Raw genomic sequence first — 24260 nt, 5'->3', positions numbered from 1 at the left:
ATTTCTCCTTTGGAAAATTTTATCTTTTAACCTCCTTTCTCTCTCTTTTCCACCCTCTTCTTCCTCTTCTTCTTCTGCAGAACCATCCCTAGTTATCTCTTCAAGTTCCAATAGGATTTTACCTTGTGATTCCAGAAAATATCCTCTATCCATGTCAACAAAATTTGTTCATGCCACAGGGTGTTGAATGTGTTCTCAAGGCTTGTGCAAGTGAACACCCTTCCTTACAAACTCCTTCAAAATTTTAGGGTTTTGTGGCTAATAATGCTCAAGACAGGGCCCCTTTTTTCCTCTTGGGACAATCCTGTAGCAGGTGAACTATCTCATGTAGCACACAATTTGTCTCTCCTATAGCTGTCTTATTTCTCATGTAGCAGCCATGCCCAATCCTGTAGCACCTGCAAATAAACTTTGTATCTCTTATGTAGCATCCTAAGTAGCCCTTGGTAGCATCTAGATCAACCTTCGATGCCTTAATGAGCCTCTTTGAATGTTTTGGGAATGAACATTGATACAACTGAAGTTGAGCCTTGTTATTTTATTTTCTTCTATGATAGTGGGTTCGGTGCGCTTGGTGATCTGGTCCTCATTCCTTGTAATTATCACCCTTCTTAATTTGTCTTTTCCACGTTGCATGAGTGAGGGAGTTAGTTGCACTTAACTTTTTGAGGGTGGTCAAGACTGTTGACCCATCCTTAGCTTATAAAACCTCATCTCTTATGCATTCATAATAAATTTCTAACCATAACACACTCAAGAGAAGAGGTGAAGAATATTGCATACATGTACCTACCTAATGGTTGCTAGAGAGGCTTGCATGCTGGAGTTGGACTTCATAATATGATGATATTGAAGGTGTTGTTTTCCTTTGTTTGCTTTTGAATATGTCTTCTTATCTTGATGATCCTTTGACTGATAAAATTGTTGTGTGTGCAGGTTTCTTCCAAGTGTCCAATTTTTTGTTGGTGGAGTGGATGGACTGCTTCCTAAGGAGGGTGTGCCCCTTCTCAACTTCAGAGATGGTTTCATGATGCTCAAGGTGGTTGGATCTTCTACTCTGTGGGTGCAAAAGAAATTGATGTTGGGTTATGTTGTAATTGTATAGGTTGTTATTGGAGGAATCCTCTTTATGTAGCATCCATTTAATTCATCTTCAAGACCTCATTACTGCATGTGGGATTGATGGAAAGTCATAGGAGGCATAAGGACATGGTTAAAATCATAAAGAGGTGGTGTAGGTGGTGGAAATGTTGATGACAAATATTTTTCTGTTTTTTTCATGTAAGGTAGAGTGGAATTTGAAGATGAATCTTGCCTACATGGAGTGGATAAGTGATTAAAGTAGTGTTGGGGGACCTCTCTCAACCTTCCTTAAAGAAGACATTAAATTTTGACCCTTTCCTCCAATCGGATCTACCTCTTGTAAAAATTATGGTCCCTTTAGTAGCATTTCTAGACAACCTCCTATAACAAAATTGTTTTATCCATATCTCTCAAATGGTAGACTGGATTGATCTGAAATTTTTTGAGCATTTTTCTATCATCCTTATGCACCTCCCCATAAAACATCTTGGCAAAAGGATGCACTAATCTTGAGAAACTTAAAAATGGTTGTAGGTGATGGAGGTGGATTTCTCAAAACGTGTGCATTGGAATTTGTTGAAATTGATAGATCATTTTTCCATCATCCATATGCATCTCCCCATGAAACAAATTGTCCAATCGATGCACTAATTTCAAGATATGATAAAAACAATTTTTTTCTCTGTGTATTTTGGCCTCCAGTAGCAAAACAGAGCCCTCATGTAGCATTTTAGGGCAATGAGGAAAATGCATGAGAAAGGTTTAGAAATAATGGGTGGATGTTGGAAATGGATGAGGGTGATGGATTGACATGGCCTTGGTCCTTTTGGAGCATCTGAGAAAAGGAGGAAAAAGTCCAAGTTTGACTTCCTTTGACTAGGTTTTTGATCAATTTTTTTCTTTTGGTAGCTAACTTGTTTTTGTTTCTTGTAGAGGTTGGAGAGCACCTGCATTCATCAGAGAGAGATACATGTAGCAAAGGTTTTTTATTTTTATTTTTCTTTTAGGCCTACTAGCTACCTCAATGAGGTTTTCAACTAGTAGGTCTGCTTAGGCACCTCAAAGGAGGTTTTCACCTAGGATATTTTATTTTTTCTTTTTTTTCTCTTTTCCAACCCATTGATCACCTCATGGAGGTTTTCAATCAATGATCCAATCTCAGGCACCTCAAAGGAGGTTTTCTCCCAAGATTTTATTTTTCCGCTTACTTTTTCATTTTTTTTTTTTCTATCCTACACTACTTGAAAAATCAAAATCTCTTTCAAGTATAGGAATACTTCCAATGGATTCATGTGCACATCAAGATGACAAATAAACTAATGTGTAGGCTTGAAATATATTCTTTGACATGTACCTAAATTTTAGAGATCAAATTCTTTGACTTTAACGATATCAAGCATAATTGAAGAAGAGAGTGATGCTCCATCTTGTTGATTTTTTGGAACCAAACCTCAATATAGCTTTGATGCCCTTTGCTTGCCTACTCATTTGGATCATTCTTCATGTCTTTTTCTACCATGACATTCAAATATTCCTCTTTTTGCAGATTATTCTCTTGAACACACAGAGGATCTTATGGTAAGCATGAGGGAACTTTCTCAATCTCTGATTTTGATGTTTGATCTTCATCAAGTGTAGGCTGTGATTTTTGGTCTTCTCATTTGAATGTTATTTTTCTGAATGTTGTCCTTCAATGACATTAAGAGGATCTCTTTTTTTCAATACTTTTCCTGAGCTAAGATGAATGTCATTAAGATCAAGAAGAGATGTTAGGAAGTGTTGTACCTTAGCATTGTAAGTGGGCTGAGCTACTTCCTTATGTGGGCTTGGAAATGGTGGTATAAGTAGTTGAGTGGGAGTGGATATTTGAGATGGATGTGGTTGGGGTTGTGGTTGTGGAGGAAGTGGATGGTGGAGACAACATGGAGTTGGGTATGGAGGATATTGAGGAAAATATTGAGGAAATTGTGGATTTCTCCATAAGTTTCTTGCCAACCCTGCTGCCAAGATTGGTTTTGGGGTTGAGATGGACAAAGTTGCTAAGCAAAGGGTGTGTTCCAATTAATTTGAGATGGATGTACATAACCTTGAAATTATAAATTAGGTTCTTGCATCATACTAGGTTGACTAGGCTGCCATGGTCATCTTGGAGCTACATAACATAATTGTATTGGTGATTGACTTGCTCCATTGTCCTATTGGTAAAATTCCTTCAACCTTGGTAATGATGGGCAATATTTAACATCACGTGATTCTACATGGACAACACAAATATCAACATCTTGTTTTTTCCTCATCTTGCATTCTTAACATTTCTACTTGTTCACTTAGATTTCTAAGAGTTTATGTTTTAAATTCATCAAACAAATTTCCAAGTTTAGCTTGACTTACCGATATTGATGTTGATTTAGTTACTCTTTCCCTTCCTCTTGATATTCATTTTCATGTTTCAAAAATTTCTTCAAATGATAATCGGTATACATCACCTCTACTCACGAGATCAAGGAAATCAATCCACTCATCCCTAATTGTTCTAAGTAAGAGGGTTTTTAGTGTGTCAGATCCTAAATGATGTAATTTTTCCCTCTTAACATTATACATGAACCTCTCTATTAGATCCTCAAGGATCTCATCTTCTTTTTGATTCATTCTAAATATTTCTTCTTTAATATCATGATCTTTATATTTTTCTAGAAATATCTTTTGCATATCATTCCATGATCTTATTGAATTAGTCCCTAAACTCATGAACCATTTAAGAGCTATATCCTTCAATATTGTAAAAAACAATCTCACTTTTTGAGTGTTTAGTAAGTAACCATAAGATCTAAAAAGGATTTCAAATTCAAAGAGAAAGGTTTCCGGATCTTCTGACCTCATAGCATGGAAGTTGGGAAGGAAAGATGGAGCGATGTTCTTCATATTAACGTTGATATCAATATCTTGAATGGGAAATCCAATGGGATCTTCTTCATTGTCATCATCTCCATCCATTTCTTCTACCTTCTCTGCCACCTATTCTTCTTATACCTGAAAAAGTGGATGGTGATGTGGTTCTTACTGCACCACGTGATCAAATGGGAGGGTTGGTGTTGGAGAATAATTTTTATTTTTATTTTTTTAAATAAGAATGTTAATGAAATGCATTTTTTGTGTTTGAAATGAAATATGCCTAAAGATATTTTTTTTCTTGCAGAAAGTAAAATAAATGAATCAACTATGTAGAAAACAATGCATACTATAATACCTCCCTGGCAATGGTGCCAAAAAGTGATGAGCCCCAATATTGAAAAAAGAATGTTAAAACTCCCAAGGCTACCAACTTAAATTATCAACCCAGGTTTCGTACAAACTTAAGAGGTGTCAGCACTCTATGTGAAACATATAACGTGTCATTATTTCATTAATCTAATGTAATGGAGTGAGTGCCATGAAATCAAACCCTAAACTAATTGTAGAAATGGAAATGTTACTTTGAAAAGAAATTAATCCTAGGCAAGAACAGCAATTTGTAATTGAAATCCTAAGAGTATGAATTCAAATAAATAGGTCTAATCTACTTTGTAAAAAGGCATGTCCTGATTGGTGTTTATTATTCCTCAATCATGGATTTAGAGCCTAGTGGTCATTATTCAAGCCTAAGAGACAAAAACCAATCTTTTGGAGCAGATCTGGTCAATTTTACATGTGCTACAAGAGTTCTACAAGAGGTTTCTATAGGCGAAACAAAATTGCTACAAGCGAAACAAAATTGCTATAGGAGGAGATAATTCACCGAATGACCAAGTAAATAAAATGAAAATGGGATGGGACATTTTTTTTATTAATTAGGATATATTAGGACTCCATTCCAAGTGGAATCACTCCAAAATACCCCTATTAACACGTGCTAAAAAATAGTAGAAAATTACTACTCTAAAAACTGGAAATTCAAGAACTAGTGAGCTAGTTAACCTATCAAATGACCAACCTAAAGAAGTGAAAACTCATTGGGGTAATTTTTTTTATTAACTTGAATGTTTTTGTGACCTAATAGAAGTGGAATCAACTCAAATTAAGTTCATTAACATGTTCTAAAAAATAACAAAAAATTACTGATGATGATGATGATGATGATAGTGGTTAACGTCAACTGAGACCAAATTGGTCTATCGGACCTATAATTTTCTTAGTTTTTAATTATCTGGCTCCTCGTATTTCTTGGTGAGATTGGTGTTGTAGATTTCTTTTTTTTCTCTACGGTCTTCCAACTTCCTTTATCTTGCATCTCCTTCATCTCTTCTGGTTCTTGGGACATTGGTGTCTTAGCTTCACGATCTATTGTGTTCGTCCTTTTGAAGATAGTCGGAGAAGAAGTTTGGTCTAGGAGATCTTCTTTGTTGTTAAATGAATATTTATTTTGTGTGGTATTCGAATCCTCATAACTGTTGATGCTTGAGGGGTTATCGAGTTCATTTTTTTGTTGTTGGGCGGGACTTTCTCCCTGCTTATCTTGAGAGTTGTTTCTTTCTTGCCCGATTTCTTGTGATTCAGAGTTTTCTCTAGAGTATTCTTCTTTGATGACAGTGTAGTGTTCTTTTTGTGCTCCTTCCCACCATGTAGATCTGTGGTGGTTTTTTCTAGCATAATTTTTCTGGGAGGCTTTTGGGCAATTTTTAGCTAGATGGCCTGTCTCAAAGCAGGATCGACATCTGAAGAGGACACTTTCATAATCGAGTTTCTGGTTCCACACATAGTCTTTACTTGTTAGGTTTATTTCAGCTGGGAATCCGGCACTAAAGTCCATTTCCACACAGATGCGTGCATAGGTGGTTCTGGCATATTCCTATGTTTCTAGGCACCTGCAGTAAAATTTCCCAATTGCATTTCCAATGGCTTTTAGCGAGGATAGATTCCAAAGATGCAAGGGTAGGTTTAGCAATCTCACCCAAACTGGTGTTGAGGTTATGACTGTTGTTGAGGGATCGAATGATGGGTTCCATGGCTTCATGAATAGGCCTGATTTTTCCTAAAACCAAGGGTCAGAATCTAGAATACATTGTCTGCTTTAAGGATTTTCAAAATCTACTATAAAGAAACCCCTAGCACAGGGGTAGATATTAATTTCATCTGAAATGACAGGCTTCCATACCTCCGAGATCCAATTGTGGAGAGCTGTCAGCCGCGGCCAAAAACCATTGAACCGGCAAATTAGGGCACTTTTGGAAAACTTCAAAGCCTCATCGAGTGAGGCCTAGACCACCTGGACAGTGGGAGTTGGGGCTTCACTGACGATATGAGCAGGAGCTTGCCCTCTAGAAGCGGACGAAATTGACCCAGCAGCTATTTTCGCAAAGCTGGGAGCTACAAGGGGCTTCTAGAAACTCTAGATTTGTGAACTAGTAAACTAATCCAAGTAGCTCAATGATGAAGATGGATTTTCAAAGTTGTTATAAGGATTCATCATGTTTGTGACTCTAGAAATAACCTTCAAAATAACTTGAATAATTTAACCCAATCCTGCAGCAAAATAAGTATCAATACTGAATGCAAAAATAGGAAAAACAAGAATACGAGATGCATGTGAATAAGAAGTGAAAGAAGAAAAGGAAATTATAAAAAAGGGCTCTGAGGATCCTAGGATAGCCAAGCCCAAGGATACTGAGAGTCCTATGAAGGAGACCAATATTTATAAGCTAAAAATGGCACCAAACTTCATTATTTGAATCAATCCAAGTACATCCCTACTAGAAATGAAAGTGGAGCTGCAAAAATACAAGTTTTCTCCACAAGAAGACTAAGAAATACATGCCCCTAGAGGAAAATTTGAATAGGTAATTTAACAAAATTACGAGGAGGCATTCTCCTTGACAGGAGGAATCTTTCCCCTCCAAAATCCCTCAAATAGTGGATCTGGTTCCCAACACTAGGAATCTGCATTAAATGACAAGGAACACATTCCCATATTTTGTCAATCACCGGAGCTCTAGAATTTGTCAATGATTTAATGATATTTTGTTCATTTATTATCCAATCTTGATCCTTCTGTAGTAGGGAGCAAGTCCCTAAATTATCTCATCCTCCAAATCTTCATAATCTGCCCAATATTCTCACAATATTCTACAAAAAATAAATAATATTAGGCACAAATATGCAATTATCTCTAGACCTTCCTAATGAACACATTAAAGTTAAAAATATGTCATATAACGCAAAAGGAGAGGTTTAATGTGCTGAAGAATGGTTAGATGGGCCTTGATTTATGTCCAATTTAGAGGCCCATCACACGAGCATGCCAGAAACCCGATTCAGAGGGGGTTAGGTGTAGGTCTCAGTGTGTGCAATCCTATAACAGGCTACCCAACTTGTCTAGTGCTCCACATTGATTGACTAACTACAAAGAAGCTCAAGACTTAACTGACCTGTGGGATGAAGGTATCTTAGTGGTAAATATTTTAGGGCATCTTTCCTTATGGGTGGAGGTGTGGGAAGCACTAAATCCTCTTGATTACCTTGCTTGATTGCAGAAGTGTCTCCAATAATTTCAAGATGTGGCCTAGTACCCATAAAAAAGATATCATCACAAGGCCCAATTACTTTGAGAGTGGAAAGGATGCATAGGTCTTACTAGGATTTTTTATCATACACAAACAACACAAAACCATTTTGTTTGATTTATCACATAGCATATAATTAAAAAGAGAATTAATCCTTTATTTTCACTTTGTTTTATGTATGTGGCTCATTTGTTTTGATAAAATTTCCCCTCTCACCATATAAAGTGGAATTCACCCACAAAGGGAATCATAGGGGAACCAAGTGTTACCTGTCACTCTTGTCGCATCCTAAACCTCCCCCCTTTATCGTTAGTTTTGCCTGGTCTCTCACCATTAAGGCATAGAAGACACCATTCAGCCACTATGATTGGGTCATCCTTTATTGAAGCAACCTTGTTGGGGACACATCCCCATCAAGGAATCCATTTTACTACCCTTGTAGGGATTCCACATTCTAATTCCCCAAGCAACCCTACTTCTTCTCAAGGGAACTTCTTTCAAGCTACATCCCTAGGTCATACCAATATGGCCAACAACATAAAGATCCCATTTGTTTATTCTTTGAATCTACTAGACTTAACTAAGCTCACCAATGATCCAATCGCCCATAATCAAACTTGGCCCCCTATGCCAACCAAGCTACCTTTAGATATTCCCAAATTTGAAGGTAAGCAAGGAGAAGATCCCGCTAACCACATCATGACCTATCATTTGTGGTGTTCATCTAATAGCATCATTGAGGACTCAGTTCATATTAGGCTATTTCAACGCACCCTCACTGGACCTGTCGCAAAATAGTATGTGAGTGAGGCAGTTGGTTCCCATCGCACGTTCGAATCCCTAGCTCGTTCATTCCTCACATTTTTCCAACTCCCAGTATGACATAAAACTAGGCTAGAACTGCTGACCCACTTTGGGAAAACCAACTCCATTTATATTTTAGAACATATCCATGAGTGGTGAAAGCATGGAAACCTTTGGAAAGTCAACGTAATAGTAGACCTTCGCCTAGATTTCTTTTTGAAATCTCTTTTGCTGGAAATTGTACAATATGTGGCTACAACCATGCCTCAAAAAGGAAGAAGTTATCACCAAAGCTCAAAAGTTTGAGTTCATATACTCATTTAGGATACCTATACACAGTCCTACCTTATGCTCCCAGTCTTCTTCCTTTTGCCCAAGACAAGCCAAGAACATCAAATGATGCAGATGGTTTGATTGGAATCATCTCCGAAAATTAACCTGGTAGCATGTTCCAACAGTTTGGAAACGTATATAATGGACCACCCCATTTCCAATCCTTTGGAGGTCCACTTTCAACCCAAATCCCAACTAGCATGGGGTATTATCCCAACCATCGAATGCATTCACAAAACCCTCCCATGCAGGGGAATCAATACCCTACTATATCGAGTAACCAATACCCTCCCACACATGTTGGACAATATCCTCCTCGCACTACAAAGGTTGTGTTGACTCCCCAAACCCCTTACATCAACCCAGGACAAGCAAATACTTATTACCCTATCCATGCACCTCAACAAACTAACCCCTCACCTTAGCCTAATGCAGGGGTTAATTTTGTGCAACCTTATTTCACCCAACAACAGCATGCATTTCGAAACCTCATCACTATTAATCCTCCAAACCCCAACAAGAAGAAAGGAAAGATCAAACCAAAAGGGAACCTGGGACGTGCGCACCCCTAGGGGTAATCCCCCCAATCAAAATCAAACTCAAAATCAGGGTACCAACAACCCACAAAAGCCAAATAAAAATGTTAGTCTTTGAACCAACCATGCATGTGTTATTTGTGGGGAATATGAGCATTACACCCATCATTGTCCTCAACTCCCAGAAATTAGAAAGATGAGAGAGACTATGGGGAAAGGGGGTACAACCCAACAACCTGCAGTAATGAAGAACCCTTTCCCCCACCAAGGGTCAGTAACAACACAACGCGAGCCTTCCTCTCACCAGTATCAAAACCCTACAGGGGGAAGTTTTCAATACCCATCCAATCGTGACATTTTCATGGCCAGAGAAGATATTCTCTTGCAAACATGAAATTGGGATTATGAAACTCCTCCAGAAACTAACCCCTCCACATCATCTAACATTTTTGTTACGCCAATATTGATGATACCATGACCCTATATTGAACCTATCCCATGAATGGTCAAAGGGCCATTACGTCATAATCCCCGTAACTCAAAGGCAGTCGCTAGTTATAGCATCATTGATGATTTAACATAATCTCCTTCAACTATGTCAGCATTGGAGGTCTTGCAAACTTGTCCAACCCAATGAAAATCCATACTTTATGAATTAGGCACAATCGACCCTTCTGATTCACGATTGATGGCCTTTGATTTGGACAATGCTTCACTATGACTCCCACTGATCATTGCTTTTTAGATCACTAACACCATCTGGAATATTACCATCCATAAATGCATCATAGATGAGGGGGAATCCACCTGTATTATGTCAAAATCAGTTTGGCAGAAACTAGGATCCCCCGAACTTACTACTTCCCCCATTACATTAAGGGCTTATGACAGATGCCCCTTTGCACCTGTCAGAGTTTTCCAAAATGTCTCATTGGAGCTCATTGGTAAAAGAATGCTCATAGACATCGAATTCCTCGATTCATAATTAGATTAAGATATCTTACTATGCCATAACTACATGTATGCCATGACCGCAGTAGCATCATCAATATTTTGTATCATGATGTTTCCCCACGAGGGAAAGATTGTCACCATTGATCAACTCACATACTATGAGAAATGAACACCTACAACTCCTAATGGTGTGCTACTACTCATAACATCCCACAATGAGTCTATCCCTTTCTACACTAAATCAGGCCCAATGGTATTCAAATCATCATCACTCTTAGGAGCGTACCCAAGCGACCCACCTCCAATCGAGCCTACACCCACAACCACGATATGAATGATGAGTTCATCAAACACTACCCAGTCTCAGGAGCCAATTCAAGATACACCCAATGTTGTGACCATCGATTCCACATTTCTGCCATACGCCATAACCCAAACACCTTTCTTGTATCCCCCATTCGGTTTTGTATCGCACCAAGTCATGGCAACACTTACCTTGCCCAATATGGCTCTTGTAATCCCTGTTTGGTATTTGGTCCTGCATGCCATGTCAACAACCCCAGGTATCACTTAAACCGACATGAACATTCCTTTAGCCACACCTCAAGGAACCATACATACGGTGACACTAACAGGGGCCACCAAAAAGGAGAAACAAAAAGGTAAAAAGGTCGAAACCCCAACTAGTTCCTCTTCCAAGGTACCTCCACCATGTGCATTATGTGAGGTATCAGGGCACCCTACCAATATATTCCCATAGTTAAAAGAGTTAAAATTCCTCCATATCCCTTAGGAACTAATGGCCCCATCTCCACCTCCAGGGGATAAGGCCATGCCACCACATAATAAGGCATTACGTACTAACCATCCATGCGCTATATGCGCACAACACAGACACTACACACATCATTGTCTAGAATTCCCTTACTATTAGGATGCATTGGAAGCTCTCACTCAAAATAATACCATCACACCATCACTCCCCAACACCCCAGTGGTAGATGATGTGTCTCAGACCATCTATTGTGTCTTTGAGGAAGAAGCTTCATGCTCATATTCCCCTTGTACCCATTGTCACACAACCTCCCATCATATAAGAAGGCAACCGGAATCAATACCACCTCAACCTGCCTACATTTGCACCTTATGTGACAAACCTAGACATCTGGTTAACCAATGTTCCCATTTGCGGGAACTTAAGAAGTGGCACCAGGTTCCTTAGGTTGTCCATAATAACAGACCTAGGCACAAGCACCATAGATGTTGTATTTTCACACGAAACCATCATACTCGGCTTTGCCCACACCTCCCCTGATTCTGAGAGGCATGGACGTATTTGCAACCGTGTAATTATGGGACCTCAACACCTTTTCAGATGAATGCTTAGCCTTAGACCAATCCATGGCATGCACTTTCCACTAGCACCCCACCAAGACCATTCTCACTAGCTATAAGAGATGTCACAGCACAAATAATATACCACATTAGCACATGTGTTCACGGACCAACATGTTTGGCTCCTAGGATGCAGACACCTTCCCCTGACTACCCTCAGGCACCTATAAGGGAGATTCTCCCACCACCTGGTGCTAACGACACCAAACAAAATATACGATTCATTTCCTCATCTGTAGGAATCTTGATTCATGTCATTTTCTCATAGTTTTTCGGTGTTGAGACCACTTCGCCCATTGCAAAGGCTGCACCACTCACTAATGTGCAGGATAATTCAATTTATGCATTTTCCACATCATTAGGGTCCACAAAAACGACCATTAAATCATTTTCTTTCTTTTCCACCAACACCATTAGGTGCCAATCTCAGCCTCATGACCCCTCACAACTGCTTTCCCCATTTGAAATTCTTTTTCACTCAAAGGAAGATATTTTGGAGGCCATGACAGATTCTAAGTGTCCTTTAGATGGCATGCACCGTCACTCTTTCCTTTTACCATAAAAATATTTCACACCTACTGAAGCACCATTCCATAATATTTCTTCAGTAGAAACAAAATATTTTTTGCCACTAGGGCAGGTAGACTGGTTCAAGAATCACATCCCTGCACTCTATGTGTTTGATGAGGGAAGCATGTCCAACATCTCCCCTACCATCAAGGTAGACATATCCACCAAACTAGGCATAGTCGAATAAATATCGTTGGGGGCATCATGTTCCCCCAAAGAAATTGCCTCCTACAAAGCCTTGTTACAAGAGTATTGGGACATTTTCACGTGGTCATATTCTGAGATGCCTAGTATCGGCCCTTTGAGCATGGAACACCACATTGACTCTTGTTCAGATGCCCACCCAATTAGGCAAGAGTAAGGTCAACTCCGCCTGTTCATAGAACCCATCAAGTGTGCCTTCTTGTGTTTCTATTACATCTTTCTTTCCTGTTTGCATATTGTTACAGATTGATGTTTTCACTTGTGGTATTGGATTTCAAATTTGATAGGATATCAACACCTTCACAACAATCCCATTCCCCTGGTGGTAATCGAAATTTAAGGTATCATTCTTCACTCATCATGGTAGGCTTCCCCAAATCTTTGCATATCCTTCTATCATTTCTCTGAAATAAACCACAAGGTTCACCATCTCAACCACGCTTCCCATCACCTTCCACCTACACATGGGAAACATCCATGTCGGTCGACAGAGCCTCACCCACATGGATTACCCCAGTTCATAGTTCCATTCACACTATCGGTATCCATCTCCATTCCCCAAAGCCTGAGATCCATTTCATATGAATGTCTAGAAGATCAACCTCAAACTTCTCTTCTTTGCATAATTCTAACCACCCCCACTCCCAAGTTGCCACTCTTGTTTAAAAACGAATAAAACTGTAAGCACCATCGCATGATACACTTGGCCTACCATCCACCCATATTGCAGTAGATCATATGTATTATTCCATCCACCTCAGCAACTTCACACCGAGACTAGCCAATGGGGCCCATGCCCGTAGCAGCAAACCCACATGCAACATCACGTAGGCCATAATTTTCTTGGGGTACCCATATTCGTGTTTGTACATCCCAAACTACTTAAAAAAAAATATTTTGGAAATTTTACAAAAAGAAAAAAATTAAGAAACAAAATGCTCGCCCATGTTTTTGTAGAAATATGGTGTAGAATTGCAATTGCTCAAGAAATTTTAATGTAAATCAAGAGACAAAATTCTACTCTATTGCTCTACATAAATTAATTCAAAATTTATAACAAAAATCTTAGACATGAAATAATAAATAACACACATGCACATTATTTTTATAGTGGAAATAAAATACTAAAAACGCCTTAAGCCTACATGCATTAATCAGATGAATAAAGAATGTATTACAATTGCTAGCTCGCTCTGAGATCAACCTGTAAGTGAGTAACCTATCTCTCTACTCAATGAGAAGATTTGAACCAGACTTAGTTAATTTATTCATTAGCCCGAGTCTTTACTTCCTTGCAAAAATCACAAGGAATTAGGCCCCTATTATTTAGGAATTTTCCTCCAATTGATTGCGAAATTCCCAAGGTTGATCATCTGACTACATGCAACACGTGTACACTCAAGACTAGTCTACAATTGATGTTACATTGCCTTTGAATATCCACAACTTCTGAGGAACTTGAATCCTCTGCATGCACTAGATATTTTTGGTTGATTGATCAGTTAACTGGATCATCACTGAGTTAGAATGTTGTCCCACTACACAACTGACCTTCCACTAGTTCTATCAACAATTAGAGCTAGTTTAACCAAAAACAACTTGAAATAATTGACCTTGATTGCTACAAATTATCAATCACACATGCTTAATGGAAATTCAAGCCCTTTAACTCGAATTTACTGAGCTAACTAAGTGACAAGAGCCATGTCACCTTAGTTAACTGCCTCCAAGTTGTCTGCTGATGTGAAAATTTGAATATTCTCAATTTGACCTAGGCAAAGTTAAATTGCGACTTTCATGTTTCATTTTTCAACACTCCCTCTTAGTAAGAAAGGGATTATCAACCACTCTTATCCTACACCTATGGAATTCAAAATTCCCTCTTGACAAATCCTTTGTCAAGATGTCAACATCTTGTTCCTCTGTCAGAATGTATTATAGCAACATTATTCGCCTCTGCACACAGCCCCATAAATGATGATATCATATATCTATATGCTTGGATCGATTGCGAAATACTGGATTCTATGAGAGCTTGATCAAACTTTGATTATCACAATAGACCATAGTTGGATCCATCATTTGACCAAACAATCCCACAAGTATCTTTCTCATCTCGATTGCCTCACATGTTGCTTGACTTGCAACCTTGTATTTTTCTTATGTCGAGCTAAGCACCACAGATCTTTGCTTCCCGCTGAACCGGGAAACCACTACATACCCAACACTGAAAATTCCACCTGATGTACTCTTTCAGTTGAATGGACTCCCTACCTAATCTGCATCTACAAAACCACACAAATTCACTCCCTCTATATGTCTGTACCATAATCCATACTGGGTAGGGCCTCTGAGGTACTGTAAAACATGCTTAGCTTCTTTCCAATATAATTTGGTTAGCCTCACCATGGCTTGGCTCATCTGGTTGACTTCATAGAACATATCTAGTCGTGTGTTGACAAGATGCACCAGTGAACCCACTAGCTGTCGATAAATGGTAGCATCCTCTTCATCACCTGAAATGGCATCCTCCTTCCTTCAGTTGGTCACTAGAGGTGTCTCCGTGGGTTTACAACTCTCCATGCGGAATATATGCAGTATATTGCTGGCACACTTTCCTTGAGACACAAACAATTCCCCATCACCTTGCCATACTTCTAGCTCAAGGAAGTAGTGCATGAGACCCATGTCCTTCATCTCAAATTCCCTTGCAAGGTCCTCCTTGCAACAGCTGATCAACTGCTCATCACATGTTAATATTAAATCATAAACATAGAAAACAATGATAAGAAATTTACCTTCTACCAAAATATGATAGAGGTTCGCATCTGCTTCAATTTTGTTGAAGCCCAATCTAGTGAGATAACTGTCAATCCTAGTGTACCAAGCATGGGGTGCTTGTTTGAGACCGTACAATGCTCGCTTGATTTTTCACACATTATACTCTTGATCAAATGTCTCAAAACCTTATGGTTTCTTAATGTACACCTCCTCCTCAATAACACCATTGAGAAATGTTGTTTTTTACATCCATCTGGTGGATCTTCAACCCCATCTGCACAACCGGTGCAAGAATTGATCTAGTGGATAAATACCTTGCTATAGAATCAAAGGTTTCATCATAGTCAATTTCCCCAACTTGAGTGAGTCCTTTGGCCATAAATATGGCCTTATACTTGTCTATGCTTCTATCTATTGCATGCTTAACCTTGAAGATCCATCCCGAACCTACAACTGATTTATATGTCGGTCTTGGGACCACTTCCCAAACACTGTTCTTTACAATGGATTCATATTCTTCCACCATTGCATCAACCCAAATAGATTTCTCAACTATTTCCTTAGAAGAGGATGGCTTAGTCTCTATAAGCTCATTCATTAGAGCCATGTAGCTAGTGTACCTCTCAGGTGACCTCCTTTGCCTGTGCAAATTTGAAGGAGCTCCCGCATTCTCCCTCACATCTAGTACTAATCTATCATCTTCCTTGGTTCTTTTTCTACCTTCTCTGGATGGTTATGCTTGAGTGGATATCTCCACTTTGCCTCCTCTCTAATCCTAAATTTGTGGCTGCTCCACAACTTCTGAAGGCTCCTTTTTTGGAGCTAAAGTCCTCTTCTAGTGGGTTCTAAAGCTCGCTGTCAAGAGAGCACCACATCACTTTCTCCTCATAAAACTTTACATCCCTTCGCACAAATGTCATTATGAGGGAAGGTAAGTACACATGGTAATTGTGTGGAGTTTCAGTGCAACCCACAAAAAATCTCAAATATTTTGTCAAATCTTCTTCCTTGAATATTTGGAGACATGGTAGTAAACAGAGGCTCCAAAAATCCTGAAGTGAGATACATCCGGATTTATCCTCGAGAAAGCCTCCTTTGGTGTAATCATGCCAAGAATCTGATGAGGACTCCAGTTCTGCAAGTAGATTGTTGTATTACACGTCTCTACCCACAAATACAGTGGTAAACCTAGGTCATGTAGCATATCTCTCGCATCTCCAACAATGCTTTGGTCCTTTCTCTCAACTACCCCATTCTTCTATGGGTTGTGGGGTGCTTTCAACTCTCTTCAAATGCCTTCTTTCTCATAGAAATTATTGAAGTCATTCGAAACATACTCGCCTCCATTTTCACTCCTGAGAGCCTCCACCTTCTTTCTAGTCTCTTTCTCAACTAGTGCCTTGAATTCTACAAACTTTGAGATTGTCTCATCCTTCTTCTGCATGAAGAAGATCCAACACTTCCTTGAGAAATCATCAATAAAAATAACAAAATATATATGTATGGAAACGGAGGTTGTTGAGAAGGGTCCACAAACATTAGAGTGGACTCTTTCAAAGACTACATGTTCTTTGTTGTCTTGATCATGGAATGTGAATTTTGTGTACATCCCCAAGGTACAACCTTTGCAGACATCATGTTTCTCAAGTGACCTTTAGGGAGACATGGTTATTTGTTGCATAATCTTTAAAGTGCCAGGATGCAAATGGCCAAATATCATGTGCCAAATTTCACTGACATCGCGAATCTTTTCTTTATCTTCCTTACTGCTTAATGCAACACAATATTCCACATCAAGTTTATCCAGGTTCTTTACACAAACCCCAATTTACTTCACTTGTCCAGTGGCTATGTGTCCCAGGAATTCTTTCCCTTTGCTAAAGATCACATCATAACCACATTCTTCCAAAACTGCTACAAAGATGAGATTCTTCATTAGGCATGGCACAAACATGATCTCTTTGAAGAGGGGATCCTAAATTCCTCTGAAAGGTTACTGTACTAATCTTGATAACACTATACCTCTCGTCATCCCCCACCTCAATATGCATCTAAGTATATTTCTCCTCCAAGTCACTAAAAAATTCTCTACACCCCGTCATGTGGAACAAGGCACCAAAGTCCAAGTACCACACACTCCCCATCACCGTGCTAGCCATGCATGTGATAAGGGTTAACTCAAGCTTGAACTGTGAAGCAAAGGCTTCACCTACTGCTCCTCCTAAGTTCTTCTTGTTCTAATTTTTGTGTGGAAACTTCATAGCATAGTGCCCGAATTCATGACGATTGAAGCATTTTATTTTGGACAATTCTTTCTTCTTGCCCCCTTGGCTAGATTCTGGTTTGGTTTGAGATTTCTTCCCTTGGCCATTCTTTCCCTTTCCAATCAATGCAAATTTTTCTTCATCCTTGCCCTTGGATGAAGCTCCATCTCTAGTATTCTGCTTGATCTCTCCTTGTACGAAATTGGACCATAAGCATTCCCAATTTGGTAATTTCTCCCTCTTGTTCACCAAGTCCTGGTCATTATGCCAACTTTTGGGAAGGCCTAGAAGAGTTGGGCTCACTCAACATTCACACTAACCCCTCCAAGCTCATCATGAACTTGTGTAAATATGCCGAGATACTACGAAATTGTGTCATTCTTCTGCATCTTGATATTTTGAAGTTTTTCTTTGAGGGCCAGTTTCTTATGGTCACTGTTATTCTCAAATAGCTCTTTTAGTGCCTTCCACATTGTATAAGGAGTTTCTTTCCCATGGATATTTGAGACGATGTGGTCTCACACTCCATCCAAGATTATTCTCCTCGCCTTGGCTACATATTTCTTCCATTGAACTAGGTTCTGAGCATCAAATAATACTAGTTTTTCAATGTATGTCTTAACACGATCTAGAAATCCATTGTCATCAAGCATCGCCTCCATGTGATCCTTCCATGAAATGAAGTTCAAGTTTCCTTCCAAGGTATACTCTAATCTCAACCCATTCAAGGTCATCTTCCCAACTCTAAAGAGATCCTACTACAGTGAAGATGCAAATTCGAACCTCTTGAGGAACAACTTCAAAATTCCTATTCTAATTTGAATCGAGCTCTGATACCATGTAGAAATATGGTGTAGAATTTCAATTGCTCAAGAAATTTTAATCTGAATCAAGAGACACAATTCTACTCTACTGCTCTGCAGAAATTAATTCACAATTTAGAATAACAATTTTAGAAATGAAATAAGAAATAACACACATGCACAATATTTTTCTTGGGGAAAGAAACTTCTAAAAAACCCTTAAGCTTTCTTGCATTAATAAGATGAATAAAGAATGTATTACAATTGCTAATTTGCTCTAAGCTCAACCTACAAGTGAATAACCTATCTCTCTGCTCAATGAGAAGCTTTGACCCAAACTTAGTCAATTTCTACCTCAGCTTGAGCCCCTATTTCCTTGCACAAATCTTGAGGAATTAGGCCCCTATTATTTAGGAATTTTCCTCCAATTGATTGCACAATTCCCAAGGTTGATCATCTGACTGCATGTAACACTTGTACACTCAAGACTAGTCTACAATTGATGTTACATTGCCTTGGAATCTCCACCACAGTTGGGGAACTCAAATTCTCTACATGCACTAGTTATTTTGGGTTGATTGATCAATTAACTAGCTAATCACTGAGTTAGATGGTTGTCCCATTGCACAACTGACCTTCCACTAGTTCTATCAATAGTTAGAACTAGTTTAACTGGGAAAAAAAAGAAGCAAAAACCAAACAAACCAAAACAAAAAACTTGAAATAATAGACCTTGATTGCTACAAATTAGCAATCACACATGCTTAACTAAAATCCAAAAAAAAAAAAACAAAACCAAAAAACAAACAAACAAATAGACAGATAAACAAACAAACAAAAACTTGAAATAATAGACCTCGATTGCTACAAATTAGCAATCACACATGCTTAATTGAAATCCAAGCCTTATAACTCAAATTTACTAAGCTAACTAAGTGATAATATCCATTTCACCTTAGTTAACTGCCTCCAAGTTGTCTGCTAATGTGGAAATTTGAATTTTCTCAATTTGAACAAGGTAGAGTCAAATTGAAACTTTCTTGCTGGTTTTTTCAACATTTTTTGTGTTAGATACCTGGTGGCAGTCCTGAGTCACCCTTGGTTTGATCTAACTTTTTACCCATCTCATATCCCTCTCTATGATCATCATTTTCTCACACCATACCATGACAGTTAGAAAAATCATTTCGCCCCCCTGGACGCCTTAACGACTTTAGGGGCACTTACTTCAGCACTATTGTTTTGACTTCTGCCACTTGCCTCAATACTCCAACCTCGGGAAGGTTTTCTATATCCCTCACATATTGTCAATTATCACCATCATGTATATGGACCCTTCTTCTTACAAATATTTGTACCAATTTCACCAAGATTTCCCATAATCATATTTCGAGCAATTAGTTCTTCATTCTGTCGATGCAAACACTCATCTTCCAGAATCGAAGCAGTACCTTGGTTACTCCCATCCTATAGGGATAATCTCAAGTGACACAGTGGGAACCATCATTTTCCCACTGATGTCATTGGTCTCCCTGAAATTTGACCCCAACATTAATTTTCATGTCAAGGTAGTATCGTACATCGAGTCGTTGCATTTTTTCACATTCAGTCGAAGACCCATGCATCCCATCACACCCCCTTCAGTGGTGCCTTACATCATATGCTAGGGGGCATCCATATCAACCTGTTTGTTAGAAGTGCCCCCGAGGGTGAAAAACAATTATCTTCATCAGCTATCAACATGTCAGCTACCTCATCATTGACTTGACATGATGTTTTCATGTATATTTGTATTATGTTAGTCCTAGTCATCATAATGAGCATGGGACATGCCCGCCTCATATAGACACTTTTGTATCATCATTTCTTAAGAGAATTGGTTTTTTGTGACTTCTTAGTTAAGGAAACCTCCCCAATCATCTCTATGGTGATCTCGTGTCTCTCAAAAAAGTGCATCAAAACCATCCTGAGAACAACAAACAATGATGTATTTCAGCTATATGCTTTCTCCTAACCTCATACATCAGGGGGAAATTGTTAACATGGAAAAATCATACACACATTTTTACAAGTCAGATGACACCTAGAGTTAGACAATAACATGTACAAGTGAAGCTCTTCTAATTGAAAACATCATAAAAACAAAAAAATCAAAGGTTTTCCAAGTTTCAATTCAAAAAATCAACCCACGTGGGATCTCTAAAGGCAAAAATTAATGACCACATGGCTTTTTCTTCGATAGTCACGCGGCTCGACCAAAGTTCGAGTCAGTGGTCTGGGACCATTTCACACAATTTTAGTTGGGATTCCATGACATGTACCACCCAAGGACAACTAATTTTGATTCGACTTGGGGATATTCAACCCCCAAGGGATCATTGTGTCCATCCCTTGAGTTGTTTTCTCATTAATGAACTAAGGGAGCGAAGGAGAAGATAATTTTTTTATATAAACAGGCCATTGGAAAACCAAAAAGAACATGTAATGTTATGCTGGAAAAATTGGTCCCAAGCAATCTTTCATTTCATTGAGAAGAAGAAGTTTGAGCATTGTTATGCTGGCAAAGTTACCCCAAGGCAATCACACATTCCATTGTTGAGAGAGTTCCATTGTCATTGGGAGTGCTCTTATCTTATTTGAGAGAGAATGAGCTTGCATAATAAATTGAAGAAAGGGGTTCCTTGAATCAATAAAGGGAATTATGTTCCTATGTCTTTTGTCGGTGTGTTTATGCTTTGATTAAGCATTTTTCCATGTTATTTGTTCTAGTTTTTGTTTAATTTTGTTCATGTATTGTTCTTATCTCATCCATGCTTTGTATTATAAAACAAAACACCAAATACAGAGTATTATAAAAAAATGTCTTTTGTCTCAAAATTTGGTTCCTTTATGTACAAAGTAATGCCATTCAGTTTGAAAAGCATGCCAACATTTTTTTCAAGAATTGTAGTAAAATATCTTCAAGAGTATATATACAAGACAATGGTAGTTTGTTTTGACGATTGGGTTATCTACACTCTTTTGAAGTAACATACCAAATGGAAAAGGTTAATGATGTACATAAATCAATTGGTCTCTCAACGTAAAGAAATTCCTTTTTGCTACACCATATGGGATCATGTTTCATATGGAAATACTACTCGGTCATGTTGCATGTAAATATGGAATCAAAGTCGATATAGAAAAAATGAAGGTCATACTTGCTCTGAGGCCTACTGTAACCTAGAAACATATAATTTTTTTCATGGGACATACTAGTTACTATAGAAAATCCATTTATCACTGCTCAAACATCAATTTTTCAATTGATGAGTTATTGAAGAAGGATGTTGAGTACGTGTGGAGCAAAGAGTGCAATGAATTCTTCAGATTACTTAAAATAAAATTGGTAGAGGAACATATATTGAAATTTCCCAAAAGGTAAAATAGATTCCATGTACATGTCGATGCATCTAATGTAGAAATAGAGGTAGTACTAGCCCAACCTAGCAATGACACAATTGATCATCTAAATGCATATGCTAGCTGGAAGCTAAATAAAGTCGTACAAAAATACTTGACTACAAAGTGGGAGGCACTTGCTAAGGTATTTTCTTTACAAAATTTTTGACATTACTTGTTGGTGAACCCATTCACATTCTTCATGGATCATCAAGCTTTGAAATACTTATTAACAAACTAGTGCACCAGTTTATCAATGGATTTTACTATTTCAAGAATTCGAGTTTGACATAATAATTAGACTAGGAAAATAAAACATCATATTGGATCACTTAAGTTGACTTTAGATAGGAGAAGAAGCAATAGGCATCAACAATGATCTTCAGGATGCACATTTGTTCAAGTTTTAAGCCGCTCCAACATAGTTAGCAGAGATAGTTGAGCTTTTACATCAAGGAAAAACCCTTGAGGATCAACCTTAAAAGAAGAAAATGTTAGCAATGAAAGCCACACCATTCACACATATGAATGCATAATTATATAAGTTTAGACCTAATGACATTATAAGAAGATTTTTACTTTAGCATGAATAAAAAAATATTACCGATGAATTAAACAAGGGCCTAGTAAGTGGCTAATCAAATTGACACTAGAATAAGAAAGATACTCCAAGTGGGACTATGATGGTTGGCCTTATTCAAGGACCGTCGAATAAGGACAAAAAAATAAAGTATTTGTAAAAAATGGGACATTTTCTATGGAAATATGAGATGCATTTAAAGTCAATTCACCCAAGTCTACCCTTTGAAATATGTGCCATCAACTTTGTGAGTCCATTTCTAGCACAATAAAAATAAGCAGGTGATAAATATATCATAATTGTAGTCGAGTATCTCACCAAGTGGGCTTAAGAAAAACCAATTAAATCATGCACCAAGGAAGTTGCAACAAATTTTATTTACAAAAACATCATCACAAGGTTCGAGTGCCCACTAACACTGATCAATGATAGGGGTACTCACTTCATCATTGCAACAATATAAGTATTATTGCAAAAATTCATGGTCAACCATAAGAGGATGAAAACATACCATCCTCAAGCTAATGGTGCAATAAAATATTTCAATAAGATGCTTCATAAAGGACTTACAAATATTTTTGAAGTCAACTGAAATGACTGGGATGACAAAGTGGCAACAATTCTATGGGATTATAGAACAATGGATGAAAGGTTAACCATTCACACATAATTTAAATTAGTTTATGGATAAGAAGTTCTCATCCCTCTACACTTCACATCGAAGGACATGATGAATGTTTATGGACATGAAGAAGGTTTAAATTAGTTGATGGACACTATGCGTGTTTGGTACATGAACAATGACCAGGTGTAGCCTAGGGATTTAATCTATTGTCCAATTACATTAGCCCTCTTTAAGGACCTAAAATAACAATTAAACATAGTGATCTACATATAGAAAGGAGCCATCTATCCTAACGAAGAATTAATAACCCCATTAACTGAAGGAGAAATCAAAGATGTCAGGGAGGCAAACATTATACACTTAGTGATTCAAATCCAATTTAACAATCACAAGAGCATCCCCAAGCAAAAGAATAGCACAAAAGAACCAAGTTGAGCAGTTCCCATAACAAGTCCAAGGGGAGGACTACGGGATCAATAGGGCATAGGTAATTCATGATATCTCCTTGGACAACCCCAAACAAAAGAAAAAAAATTGATAAATTATCATAGGAGGTGATAGAAGAAACAATGAGGAAGGGAAGTTGATTAGAAGATAAAAAAAGAGAAGGATATGGGATGGAGCCCTCAATTGGACCTCAAGTATTGAAGGATTTAGGACATGCTAAAACCATGTTCATAGAAACAATCAAACATAGGATTATGCAGGAGAAAGAAAGAGAGGAAAGGGAAGCTCAACGGGAGAAAATATTGGTCGAACCACCCTAGCGAGTGGCACTAGTAAAATTACAAAGGAAAAAAAGCTAAGTACCCATCAATCAAAGCTAGTCCACATTGATCTCACCAGAAAGTAACCTATGCCATTGACCACTCAAGTAGAGGGAGAAAAGAACATTAAAGTAGAATAAAAAATCAAAGAACAACTTTCTTTAGAGAGAACTTAGTCTAATATTATGACTACGTCTCTAATAGACAATATTGGTTTAGAACCAAACCAGTAGGACAAACATTTGACGAAGTAGATGTTAGGCCCCTATAATACTAATGAATCCCCCATTACTATTGGCATGTATCCCTTATTGTTATTATTGTGCCCTATTGTCCCCATATTGTTATTAGTATGCCCCACAGAAACCCACTATTGTTATTTTTGTGCCCTTATGTTATTATTGTTATGTCGGCTTGATTATATTGTGACCCCTTAGACTCCTATATATAGAAGGGAGGTTTAGTCATTTGTATCATCCAAGAATTGTTCATTTGTGTAATGTAAAGGAGGTTTCCCCCTCGAAGAGGCTGAATTCTAAGGCGTTCATCTATATTTTCTATCTTTTTGTGATCTAGTTTCCTAA

This window comes from Pinus tabuliformis, chromosome Q, assembly GCF_031772625.1.
Source record: "Pinus tabuliformis cultivar Carrire ecotype Pingquan chromosome Q, CPIR1, whole genome shotgun sequence".
NCBI lineage: Eukaryota > Viridiplantae > Streptophyta > Pinopsida > Pinales > Pinaceae > Pinus > Pinus tabuliformis.
This window is presented reverse-complemented; position numbering follows the sequence as displayed.